General features: G+C 46.1%; 1 long non-coding RNA gene across 1 annotated transcript; it reads left to right on the forward strand.

The window, feature by feature from the left end:
- Positions 1-5,274: 5,274 nt before the first annotated feature.
- Positions 5,275-13,525, forward strand: LOC117877844. The gene is made up of 3 exons (XR_004645832.1): positions 5,275-5,289; positions 5,950-5,951; positions 13,437-13,525. It is a non-coding gene; the product is annotated as an uncharacterized LOC117877844 (long non-coding RNA).
- The last annotated feature ends 544 nt before the right edge of the window (positions 13,526-14,069 follow it).

The raw sequence follows: 14,069 nt of genomic DNA on the forward strand, positions 1-14,069 counted from the left end.
TAAACACACATTTCTTCCCATTTCGCCGTATGTCACAGATCCTGCCCGTGCAACGTGAAGAGAGCCTCTTCTGTGTGCAGTCAGTATCAATTCCATAATTATGCAGTTTCTATTTCTTAAATCTCCAGGATACACTTTGTTCGATTGAACAATTGGCTACGCCATACCAGGAAGCACAACAGAGATGCTGTTTTATATACTGTTATTTTAAATGAGTGAAAATGGTCTCCCTTGGTAGAAAATGTAAAACAATAAGATGATTTACAACATAGTTTACAGGTATCCATAGCTCCATCACCTTTAAAGATTCACCTAGAGTGAAATCCTGCCTCCTCTGAAGTTAATGACAAAGCTCCCACTGACTTCAATGGGACCAGGATTTCACCCCTACCATGTGATTTATAAAACCATTCAGCACTGACGTAACTCTGCTCCCATTGAAGTCAATGTGAAAACAGCCATTGACTGCAGTGACAGCCATGGTAGGCCAACACTGAGTGCTTTTTGGGGGAAAAAAAACCAATCCTCAGAACTCACTACAGTGGATGCTGATGCTGGCTCTTTGGGAAATCTGGCCCTTAAGTTAACGTAACAGCCACAATAGGTCAGGACAGTGGTCCATCTAGCCCAGTATCCTTCCTTCCAACAGCAGCCGGTGTCAGATACTTCGGAGGGAATAAACAGAACAGAGCAATTATCAAGTGATCAATCCCTGGTCATCCTGTCCTAGCTCCTAGCAGTCAGATGGTTGGGTTGCATCCCTGATCACCTTGGCTAATAGCCATCGATGGACCTTATCCTCCATGAATATCTCTATTTTTTTTTAACCCAGTTATACTTTTGGCCTTCAAAACATCACCTGGCAATGAGTTCCACTGGTTGGCTGTGTGTTGTGTGAAAGAGTAGTTCCTTATGTTGTTTTAAACCTATTGCCTATTAATTTAGTTGGGTGACACCTGGTTCTTGTGTTATGTGAAAGGGTAAAGAACATTTCCTAACTCACTTTCTCCACAGTATTCATGATTTTATAGATCTCTATCACATTCCTCCTTAGTCAGCTCTTTCCAAGCTGAACAATCCCAGGTTTTTTTTAATTTCTAGGGAGCCCCAAATCAATTTTGTTGCCCTTCTCTGTACTTTTTCCAATTCTAAATATCTCTTTTGACATTGGGTGACAAGACTGCACATAGTATTCAAGGTGTGGGATTTATATGGTGGCATTATGATATTTTCTATCTGATTATCTATACCTTTCCTAATGGTTCCTAACATTCTGTTAGCTTTTTTGACTGCCACTGCACATTGAGCAGCTGTTTTCAGAGAACTATCCATGATGATTGCAAGATCTTTCTTGAGTGGTAACAGCTAATTTAGACCCCATCATTTTGCATGTATAGTTGGGATTATGTTTTCCAATGTACATTACTTTGCAGTTATCAACACTGAATTTAATCTGCCATTGTGTTGCTCAGTTACCCAGTTTTGTGAGATCCCTTTGTAACTCTTCACAGTCTGCTTTGGACTTAACTATCTTGAGTAGTTTTGTATCATCTGCAAACAACACAAACACTGGTTACTTTTTCCAGATCATTTACGAATGTGTGTTGAACAGCACTGGTCCCAGTATAGATCCTTGAGGGGCCCTGTATATACAGACCATTTATTCCTACCCTTTGTTTCCTGTCTTTTAAACATGAGCGGCTCATCCCTCTTATCGCATGACTGCTTACTTTGCTTAAGGGCCTTCGGTGAGGAACCTTGTAAAAGGCTTTCTGAAAGTCCACGTACACTATATCCACTGTGCCACATATTTGTTGACCCCCTCAAAGATGTCTAATAGATTGGTGAGTCAAGGTTTCCCTTTAAAAAGTCACATTGACTGTTCTCCCAACATATCATTTTCATCTATGTGTCTGATAATTCTGTTCTTCACTATAGTTTCAACCAATTTTGCCTGGTACTGAGGATAGACTTACAGGCCTGTAATTGCCAGGATCGCCGCTGGAGCTTTAAAAAAAAAAAAATCACTGTTTATATTAGCTATCCTCCAATCTCTGGTACAGAGGCTGATTTAAGTGATAGGTTATATACCACAGTTAGCAGTGCTGCAATTTCATATTTGAGTCCCTTCAGAACTCTTGGGTGATACCATCTGGTCCTGGGTGACTTATCACTTATCACCCACGAAAGCTTATGCTCCAATACTTCTGTTAGCCTTAAGGTTGCCACAGGACTCTCTGTTGCTTTTTACAGATCCAGACTAACACGGCTACCCCTCTGATACTTATCACTGTTTAATTTATCAATTTATTCTGAAACCACCTCTATAGACATGTCAGTCTTGGACAGTTCCTCAGAACTGTCACCTCAAAAGAATAGCTGAGATGCGGGAATCTCCTTCACATCCTCTGCAATAAAGACGAATACAAAGACTTCATTTAGCTTCTTGGCAATGGCCTTGTTTTCCCTTGGTGCTCCTTTAGCAACTTGATAGTCCAGTGTCCCGGCTTCCTGCATCTGATGTGCTTTAAAAAATCTCTATTAGTTTGTGTCTTTTGCTGGTTGCTCTTCAAACTCTTTTTTGTTCTGTTTAAAATTAGACATTTACACTTGAGTTCATGCACCAGAGTTCATGCGTCTTTCTATTTTTCTCAGTAGCAGTCGACTTCCAATTTTTAAAAGATGTCTGTCTCTCATAGCCTCTTTTACTCTGTTTAGCCAGGGTGGTCTCACTTTTGTGTTTGTTTGTTTTCATTTGGGGTACTTATGTCATTTGAACCTCTATAATGGTGTTTTTTTTCAAAGTTGCCATGCAGCTTGCAGACATTTCAGAAGGCCAGTTCTGATCCAAAACCTCTTGAAGTCAATTGAAAGACTCCCATTGACAGGCGTGGGCTGTTGGATCAGGCCCAGAGCATGCAATCAAAGAAGTCAAAATACAGTCATTTAATAAAATATTAAATAGAAATAGAAAGTATAGGAAGATTCAAATTTCTAATAAGAAGTTCCCCTTTGGCTTCACATTCTGCAGTGAAATGCTGGGTTGTTGGGTTCTGTGGCGGGGGATGGGGGAGGCTGTTGGATTTTTTTTTACAAAGGTTATGCCGACACTTTTGGCGCTGTGGGGAGTACATACACTGCTCATCCCCCAGCATGGGTATAAATAGCAGTGTAGGTGATGAGGAACTGCTTCGATGAGCAGAGTAGAAACATGCATAGGGTATGTCCCCTATCCGGCTCTCTGCACACCCAAACAGTGCCTCCTGCATCAACACTGCGGGCTCCCTACTGCTGCAGGAAAGGGCTCTGGAAAGGCAGAGAGAGTAGTGAAAGGATCTAGCAGCTCCCTGCTGCCAGAGCTTGTCCTCACTGCCTCCAAGTGGGCTGGTGACCCAGGGCATCTGTGCCCCCCTTTGGTCAGACAGGGCGTCAGGCAGAATCTACTCAGATTGGTGGGGTAGTCAGTCTGCTCTTCTCAGCGGAGTCTCTAAAGTCCTATTCTGGAGGCCAGGAGGTTAATCTCACTGTGGTGTACGGACTTCCCCGGATGTTTGGGGAGGGGGTTCACTGGTCCTTGTTCTTAAGGGGCCTGGCCCCTCCTTTGACTCTAAAAATCTCTGTTAAGGGAGCGGTGGGGAAATCCAGCCCTCCCCCCACTCCACTGAGTTGCAGCTCATGGCCCACAGCCCAGGCAGGCAGAATTTGTACCCTCCGCTCCTCCCTTGGTGCTGTAGACTTCTGCAGCCAGATCGTCCCTTCTTCGTGTGGTCGTCACCGTAGGGCAGCTTCGCACCAGTCTGCTGGCAGGACCGTCTTTCTCTGGCCTGCTTCTCCGCGGGCAGCTGCCCTGGCCCCTCGGCTTCTCAATTCCTTTATTCTCCAGCTGCTGCGAGGCTGCCAAAAAGCATGGGCCGGCAGTACCTGCATTAACTCCTTGGTTGCTGGGCCCTCATAGGGTCTATGCGCCCCGTGGGACTCCCCGCTCCCAAAGCCTTTCGCTACCACATGTAGCTACACATCGCAGTGTGGACACAGCCTGCTTTTTGCTGTGGGGTGTAGCTATACATACCCTACATGCTGCCGCCTGCATAGACAAGGCCAAAGCCCCACACTGCTAAAAACCCAAAGTGCCTTCAAATGGGGACAAGGGGAAAAGCTGGGTGCATTGTGGGTGTGATTTTTCTAAAGCACATTGGCCTAACTCTTCCCCCACAGACACCAATGCCATTACCTTTGACTTCAATGGGAGCCATGTTAGGTCAATGCGGAGCTCTTCTGGACATCCCACCCTGTGTGTACCACATGCATGATCAAACACTGCTTAGATCACACCGAACTGGCAATGTAACGGGTCACTTGACCTCACCCATCATTATTTCCCAAAACAGAGTTGTAGCTGTCAGCTCTTAGGCCAAAACACTAGGCTAATTCCTCATTAAAAAAAGAACAAACAATGGCCCCAAATCCTGCAATCCGGCATGTGACCTTGTTCACGTGAGTGCTCCCGCTGACGTAAACAGGATTATGAATAAAGTTAAGCACATGAAGTTTGCTGGATCGGGACCTATGGTTAGAAACCATAATTTCCAAATAAAAAAGGACACTTTTGTGACTGCATTTATTCATAAAATACCTATCGAAAAGGTCACTAGTGCCACCCTGTGAGCTGATACAGGCATATTCTCAGAGTGGAGGATTTTTTTTTCCTATTCATTCAATGTTATAATCCTAATAGTAATGAAATTGTATTCCAGTAGTGCCTAGAGACCAGGGCCTCTTTGTGTTAGGCCCTGTACAAACAAAAAAAAAATCTGTCTCTGCCCCAAAGAGCTTACAAAGTGTAAGACAATGGGTGAATGCAACAAGCAAATGGGGGAGCGAAAGGAACTAATGAGATGTTACTGGTCAGCATGGAAACTGTTGGTCTCAGCACCCCAGCTGCCTAAGCACTGACAAGTTTCTTGAAGGCATCACCCCAGAGGAGATTTTAAGGAGGGATTTGAAGACGACTTTGTGGATATTTACAGGTGCCCTGGTTACATATGAGGGACAGCACGAGAGAAGGCGCGGAGGTGAATGAGTTTCTGGCACAACATCAAACAGGTGTCATTAACATTCAGTTTGAGCAAAACAACAGCTCTGATAGTGTCTATGTTCATTGGACTGACTTCTCTCTCCATTCCGCACCGTGAAGAACTCATGCCATTGGATTGGCTGTTCCTGGTAGGCACGCAGCAATTTTTACCCAGGATAGCACTAGGTCTTGAACAAAACAAGAAAACCCCAAACGTTTTCACCAGTGAAATGAAAAAGCAGGACGTGTTAGGCAGCCTGCAATAAATTCCTGGGATGCTCGTACATCATATGAACCTGGGACTGTGAGTAAAACTTGCATATACTGTGGTCACTTTAGCTTTCACCCAAAGCAGAGAGAATGCTGCCTATTGTCTTCTCTTTCTCTTTCCCATTGCTGGGATACTAATGTACTGGTTCTTCCCCCCTCCCTGTTACAGCGACCAGGGCAGCAGAATTAGGATTTGAAAGAAGCTGCCAGGGACTCTAACCAGCTCCCCCCCTACAAAACTACCTGAACCTGTGGCTGCCTCTAGGAGCTCCACTTTGAATATTCCCTGCACCCCAGGGCTGACAGGAGCTAACTGGGGTTTATTATCCTTTATGGCTTTGCTGTGCTATTTTACCAGGGGGATATTGCCTTATTCCCACCCACCCAGCCTCACGGGTCATTTGATTTACCCACTGCATCTAATTACCATGTATTCTTGTTTGCTTGCACCATACAATATCTGCAGTATCTATCAGCCGAGCTACATGCATTCCTAATACCCAGGCGAATGTCTGCTGCCTGCAGCCTCACCCTTGCCCTCTGTTTGTTGGGAGACACAGGATTCCCATCCTACTTTTGGTCTCGAGCCCTTCCCACCTATTGAGCTGTGGGGAAAACCCCATTGCCTAAATCCGCATCTGACTGCTTTATGCCACCTCCTGGGGAAGGGCAGCCACTCAGAGCTGTGGCAAAACCAGGGGCCTGCTTCGTTCTCCCCACACAAGCGGCTAGGAAAGCTGTTGCAGTGTTCAGCACTGGGTTCTCCGAGCCAGCAGAGAGCTGTTCACCTCGCCCGCAGACACACAGCCGGTCAGTGGCACTGCCAGGAACAGAGCATGGGTCTCCCGAGGAGCTGTCCAGCGCCCTAGCCACTGGATAGACAACACACAGCCCTTCCAAAGGGACAGGTGTGATACATCAAAAGGCCCTCCCCAGGCGCGGTGTTTCCAATATGACTAGCCTCCGTGCGGCAGCGGCACTGGGGACAAGCTCAAAGGAAAGACAGTCTCATAGGCCATGTATCTTATAAACTAGGGCTTGCTCATGTCTAGCTGGGCGAGAGGTTGTTGCTGGTGAGGTTCTAGTGTAAAATGGTTATTCCATCCACCATAACAATTTGCAAAGTGTTTTTTTCTAAACCAAACACTCATGCTTTCCTTATTAAAAGTTTACGCTAGAACCGCCAGTGCGGCGCCTTCTGGCCCGGCCCCGGGTTTTCTCCCCCCCAAGGGGGGGGGGGGGGGGGGGAAAAAGCCACAATCGCGATCGGCGGTACTTCGGTGGCAGCGCCACCGCGCCGCTTCATTCTTCAACAGCAATTTGGCGGCGGGTCCTTCCCTCCAAGAGGGACTGAGGGACCCGCCGCCGAATTGCCGCCGAAGAGCCGGACGTGCCGCCCCTTTCCGTTGGCCGCCCCAAGCACCTGCTTGCTGTGCTGGTGCCTGGAGCTGGCCCTGGCTGGGCTAGGACACCTGGGTTCTTGTTGCAGCTTAGCCCACTGGCTGGTTGCCTTTGGGCAAGTCACTTCCCCTCTCAATACCTCTGTCTCCCACCTGTAAAATGGGGATAATGCTACAGAACACCTCTGTAACATGCTTTGAGATCTACTGATAAGAGCTTGGTATTAATACTATTAAATAGCCTTGCTCTATTGCTTGATGGGTAGAATGTTCCCTTGATAGGCAAATGCAGCTGAGGTTTTTCCACACCAAAACTTATATTAGATTCTCCTAGGCAGATTCATCGCATAATCCTCACAATTCCTATTTATTCCAAGCCATTTGCAGCTCTGAATAGCACTGTACATCATAAAGAACATTTCCTTTCATTCTAAAGCCATTTGCATTTTATTTGTGCCTCAGAGGAGGAACAATCCAAACTGATTACAATCCGCAGACACTGTACATAATGAAAAATTAATTGCATCAATCTTTTCGCTGTAATGGTCTTAACAACTCATTTTCAACTGGTCATTTTTCCACCTGCTCACCAAGGCCCAGACAGCTGAGGCAAGCATGTCTCTGACACTAACGGAATACCAATGAAGCTAAGGTCATCTAAGCGCCACGCAGGTGGCAGCTGAGCATCCTAAAAGAGATGTAAGTATTTTGGTCCAGCAATAGTCATTGTGTGACGAAGACCAAATAAATGCCTGGGACAAGAATCTCAGTGCACATGTGCACACGAAAGGAAGGAAGATAATCCAAACCAGCACAGCAAACAAAGGTTGTCCTGGGCCCCTCTATCAGCGTCTCAGCTTAACGAGGTGGTGACAGTGGTCATAAATCAAGATTTGCATGCTAACGCCAACGCCAGTGATTTGCTCTAACAGGTAAGGCGTGCTCGCTCACACAATGGATATTCATCAAGACTTTGATCATGCTTTTGACACAAGGGGTTGTTAAAATACACGGGGACAGGGCAAATCAAGTCCTTGCTTTACAGTGCAGAATAGGAAAAGAATGAGGCACCCACTCCCCATCGGTGTTAATAACCTGACCAAAAAAGAGCCCTCTCCCTAGACGGCCTGCACTGCAAAGATTCAAAAGACTTTCTTCCAATGCAATTTAAGCACACGCCAGTTCTGAGTGTAGACTGTGTTTTTCTGAAGGGCTCTGGTATCACATGTCGAACTACATCAAATGACCAGAACTAACTTCACGTGGTTACAGTCTATCTCTAACGCAGCCAGTTTGCAATTTTCCAAAATCCCCAGGATCCTCAGCTGGGTTGAAAAAAATAAATATGAGCCAGACCCTCAGCTGGCGTGTATTAGAGGGTGCATGATATCTAGGATTGATGAAAAAAATTCTGTCCAAACTTTTTTCAGTGGAAAACTTGGTTTTCAACTTTGTTTTTGTTGCAACACATTTATACTTTCCACAGAGCTTTTTAAATTTTCATAAAAAAATCTGAATGTCTGAAAATGGAAAAATTTTCAGTTTTCAGGCAAAACCAAAAATGTTTTGATTCTGAAATGCTGCCACGATTCCTTTTGGGAGTTGTCATTTGGTTGCCTCCTACATCCATTCTCATCTCTGGGCTGGACTCAGGGCCGGCCCACAACATTTTGGCACCTGAAGGGGGGGAGCTCAAATGAGGCCCCCCGTGCCCCCTCGCTTGGGCCAAAACTGAAAGGTCTCAATTCTGCCTTCTTCCTGTTCTACTTCTTTCATGATAGTGCTCTGCTAGATACCCCAGTAAAGGAGAACTAACAACTTAAAATGCCTTGTTCAAAAATTTTAAGTAACACTTAACTTTCAAATGCCCGAACAGCAAATGTAACTTTTCTTGTCTGCATATTAAACACTGGCATTTTTATCTGTTTGAATAATCAAAGTGGTGCTTTCTGTGCCTTCTTGGTTGCAAAGATTTGAACTGCTTCCTGAAGGTCCACAGTCTGGGCCAGCTCATGCTCTATTGAGATGGTTGCAAGGCCGACCAGCCTCTCCTGTGTCATTGTGGGCGTAGATGTGTTTTTATTCACTTCAGCTTGGAGAAGCTGCGTTCTCCACTGGCAACTGTTACAGGAAGTGTTAGAAGTATGCACAGAGCAACAAAAGCATTTGGAAAGAGGATGGTCATCTTATTTGTGCACATATATTCCAGAACAGCCTTTGGAGTTGATCATGCTGAAATGTATCTTGAAAGGACTTTCAGTTCATCACCTAAATCACTTGCATCAATATTGCGCATGTCATCATGTGTCAACACTGCCTCTAGTGCCCTGCATTGTTGGTGTAGGTCTTCTTCAGGTAGAGTGAGGAGTTTTGGAATATCATACAACATCCCAAATATACTGCTGTGTTCCTTGAGCTGCATGAAACGTTCAACTGACTGTATTTCACAATCTAGTACCTGGTTAAAGAATTCCACTTTGAATTGTTGTTTGGGATCTCTTATGGGATTATCCCGTGCCTCGTAATCAAAATGTCGTCTTCTTCTTCGATGACTTTTGTATTCTTGAATGGGTGGGAAAATAGCTTCAGTGCGAAGCTCTTCTGCCAACTTCTGTGCACTCTTCAGAACGATTTGAAATCCCTTATCTGACCGGTAAGACTGTAGGCGTGACTTTGCTTTGTCCAGTTGTTCTATTGTTCCAGATATATCAAGGTCAACACCTTGGAATCTCTTGCTTACAACATTTATTTCAAACAGTATGTCATGCCACAACACTAAGCCACACAGAAATTTGAAGTTATGTATGCTTCTGGTGATTCCATTTCCCTCTGCCACTGTTCTCCCATGAACAGTTCCTGTCATAGCATTATCCTCCATAATGGCAACTATGGCATCATCTATCTTCTCAATTTCATGTTTGATAGGCTTTCTCGCCCCCACTTGACTTTCCTATCATGTGGCACTCAGTGGTTTCAGTGTCAGAGAGGATGTTCCCAGATGTTGCTTCAAAATTTGCCATCAATGAGTTGATGCAGAGAAAAATACTTAGATGCTTTGAATTACATTTCAAAATTCAGCAGACTCCCTAGAAGCTGATGCTGCATCACTGACCACCAAGTTCAATGAATGAGAACTGCATGGGACGAAAAAAGCTCGAGGGTTTAACTCTCGGATCCGTGTCTGCACTCCTCTGTTCTTTCCTCTCATGTTGGCACCATTATCGTAGCCCTGACCTCTCATGTCAGCTATCGCAATTCTTGCATCTTCCAGCTTTTTAAGAAGCACATTTGTCATACCAGCTCCTGTAGTATCATCAATGTCAATAAATTCTAGAACATGTTCTCTGACAAGTCACCATTGCAGGGACAAATAAGCAGGCTGGTAGCAGGGCCTGAGTGAGGGAAGATATCAGCGTCTTAAGGGCCTAACTGGCTCCTATTACTTCAGTTGACTGCCTGTTCTCCTCAAGTGGGTTCAAGGAAGCAGCAGGAAACAGGAAGCTCCCTGAGAAGCTGGTGTTAATCAGTCCAGGCTCCTGCGGGTGCTGGAGAGGTACACAAGAAGCTCCTCCTCCTCTCTCTCCCCGCAGCTCCTGCTGCTTTCTGTTATTCCCTCTCACCTTTTCGCTTGCCTCCCTGTTATGTCTCTTGTGCCCTCCTTCCTCCAGCACAGCATTCCACCATCTCTGTGCATCTCGAGCAGAGAGAATACATAGGCACCCGCAGCAGACACAATTTTCTACACTCTGGGTCCTAGTGGCGCCCCCCTCCCCCTCCCATCTGGCACCTGAGGTGGCCGCCTCAGTTTGCCGCATGGTAAGGCCAGGCCTGGTTGGACTCCCTGGTCAGACTGCATCTTCCTTTTTGCACTGTGGTTGTGTGAGTGCCATCATGCCTGGCCTTCTTTCACCAAGAGGGGTGGTTCATCCTGGGAGTTGTAGTCCAACCAGGGGACCCCACTAACAGAGGAGAATGGGAACATGACAGAGCTGAACTACAAATGTGGTGCCATTTCAGAATACAGGTATTGCAGGTTTGGGGCCAAAATATTTCCGCTTTTGATTTTTTGCCCAAAACTCAAAATTTTGCATGGGAAAACAACATTTCCCAGACTGCTCTACTTATTTCCCTTTACCCTCCTGCAGGGGTGTGTAAGCCTTCTCATGACTGAGCCCAAAGGGAAGAGTCCGAAGAGGGACCACTCATATAGCTGTCTTGAGCAGCTGTCTTGTTCAGCCGGGTAGATACAAAAGAACGTGGTGATTTTTTCTTCTAAAGCAATGTAACCACAAACTCATTGTGGTTTGCTCTGTACCCAAAGATAGCTAATCATTTTAAAAACGGATGGTAATTACTTTAAATTTTCCTTCAGAAAATCCTCGGTAGAGCTTGATAATGGGGTGTGGGGGGGACGTGGCCGGGGAGAATATCTGTCCTGCACATTTGTGAGTCAGCACCAATTAATAAGGTAGCATGTTTGTTTGTTTTCTGCATGTTGAGAAATACAAATTTATGCCAGGCCAAATGAATGTTCGTTTTCCCACAGCACAGGAAAGGACTCCTAATGGAATGAATGGCTGTTTGCAGTGCATCTATTTCTGCTATAAAAAGATGAGAGCAGAAGAACAGTATTCCCCTCCCATAGTACACCAAGGTGAATGGGGATATGACTTCACTTCCTGTTCAGACACGGGAGTTCCCTGGCTGCATGGTCCAATAGGGCTGAGAAATAAGAAACGGAGGGGTGGGGGGGTCTGGATTCTACTCCTGTTTCTGCTTTGTGATGCTGGGCAAGTCTTTTCACCTCTCCTTCCCCTCATACCTGGTCTCACTCTTGCCAGGGCCGGCTCCAGGCATCAGCCCTCCAAGCATGTGCTTGGGGCGGCACCTGAAGGGGGGCGGCGCTCACCCGTGGAGAGTGGGGCCACGGCCGGGCTCGCCGCCCTCCCCCAGTGCTCCGGCTGGCCGGGAAGAGCGGGGCCGCCCTCCCGCAGCACTCCGGCCGGTCGGGGAGAGGGGGGTCATGGCCGGGCTCTCCGCCCTCCTCCTGGCGCTCCGGCCGGTCGGGGAGAGTGGGGCCCCGGCCGGGCTCACCGCCCTACCCTGCCACGCTCCCCGCTGGGGGGCGGCGGGAGGCTTTTTTGCCTCAGGCGGCAAAAAAGCTATAGCCGGCCCTGACTCTTGCCTATTTATACCAGAAGCTCTTTAGCTCAGGAGCAGGGCTGGCTTTTTTGCTGCCCAAGGCAAAAAAGCCTCCCGCCGCCCCCCGGCGGGGAGCGCGGCAGGGGAGGGCGGTGAGCCCGGCCGGGGCCCCGCTCTCCCTGACCGGCCAGAGCGCCGGGGGAGGGCAGCGAACCCGGCTGCGGCCCCGCTCTCCCTGGCGGCCGGAGCGCCGGGGGAGGGCAGCGAGCCCGGCCGCAGCCCCGCTCTCCCCCGGTGAGCGCCGCCCCCCTCCAGGTGCCACCCCAAGCACATGCTTGGAGGGCTGGTGCCTGGAGCCGGCCTTGCTCAGGAGCTATCTTTCTAGCACAATGGGGCCCTGAGACTCTACAGTAATACAAACAATAATTCTTCTTCCTCTGCCGAGGCAGCATTATGCTATTCTTGTGCTTCTACAGTACAATGAGTACAAGCAGCTGTCTGAATCTACTGCAATGAAAATCAAGACTTTTTGGTTTTTAAACCAAACAGTAAATATTGACCAAACCCCCTTCTGTCAATATGTATCCTGAGAGAAAATAAATCTTCATCTTTGCAAGACTATAAAGTCAATCTATGTTTTTTACTAGAGATGGAAGATTCAAATGGTAACTTTCCCAGTCATAACATGAATGCAATTCGGCAAGCCAAAGATATTTGAGGAACAATCAGCTCTAGCATATTCAGGGTTGCAAGTGAATCTAGAATCGGATCATGAGTTCGGGCTCATGAGTTTGTCATATAGATAAATAGTTTTAGTTTCAGAGGTATTGCCAGTTCCAGCGATGTTCCTTATACCTAAAATATAGTATGTGTGTGAGTGTGTGTGAGAGAGAGAGAGAGAGAGATGGCATTGTACTCGCTCTCATCTAGTTTATCAGTAGATCTCAAACCATTTTACAAAGGAGGTCAATATCATTATGCCCATTTTACAGATGGGGAAACTGACACACAGAGAGATGAAGTAACTTGGCAAAGGTCATCCAGCAAGTTGGGGCAGAACTGGGCATAAAACCAAGATCTCCTATTTAATAGTCCAGTACTCTGTCCACTAGGAAGTACTGCCTTCCTTGACAACCTGCCATCAGATCGGGAACAGACAGTAATGAAATGGACTTGTGCAATCAGATGCCAAATACAGCGTGTGACCCTATGCTGTGTGAGTTGTCTTTAGCCCCACTCCTGACAAATACCTCAGGGATCTGTTTGTTTTTTTAACTCTTTGGTAACACTTGCAGAGCTTCTTATGTCAATAAAGTCTCGTTGTATTGAACTGAATTAACATTTTGTATGTGTGGGAGAGGAGATATGTCCAGGGCTGTTCGCCTGTTTAGCAGTGGGTGAATTTTTGTGACTTTCTAATGACAAGGGGGGGGGGGGAGACATTTTCTTGTCAATTTAGTGAGAGCAAAAAGTACAAACTAGTGAGAGAGAGAAGCCACATGTAGGTCTAGAGACACACATATACACAAACTATGTAACTCTCTAGCAAGAAACCTGTATCCTTCTCAGATTGCTGAGAATATTCCCTGTATTGTGTATTACAATGATGCTACCGAGAATATTGTTCTACAATAGTTGGAGTTTTTGTTATTAAACAAATGCTGAGAGAAAAAGACCGAGCTACAGCCTCACTAATGACAGCCTCAGAGTGAACCATCTGTATTGCTACCAGCAAAGGGAGAGACCAGTGACACAGTACATCTCGTGCTGTTGTGACTGGGTGTCTGTCTAGTGACAGCAGAGGACAAGAGAGACATACCCGCTAACCTAATGTAGATGAATCTCCTGGCCAAAGGCTCTGGAATTCCATATTACCACATCAGCCTTACCACTACATCTGGTCACCAAAAAAAAAAAATAAAAAAAATCACCGTTTTCTTAAATGAAACATGGCTTTTTGATTCAGTGGAATTTTTCTGACGAAAATTTCCATTGATATTTATTGAAACTTGGAGGAAGTTTCATTAAAACAAAAACATTTTCAGTTTTCAACAGCTGACATATTCGTTCCCATTTGCTTAGCCTTGTGATTTTCAATTCACTTTAAAAAAAACATTTAGGGTTTTGATTTTCAGATTTTTATGGGAATTCCTTCCCCTGCTCCACAATAGTTCCTGTTCTTT

The sequence above is a fragment of the Trachemys scripta genome, chromosome 5 (genome assembly GCF_013100865.1).
Source record: "Trachemys scripta elegans isolate TJP31775 chromosome 5, CAS_Tse_1.0, whole genome shotgun sequence".
In the NCBI taxonomy this organism is placed as follows: Eukaryota; Metazoa; Chordata; order Testudines; family Emydidae; genus Trachemys; species Trachemys scripta.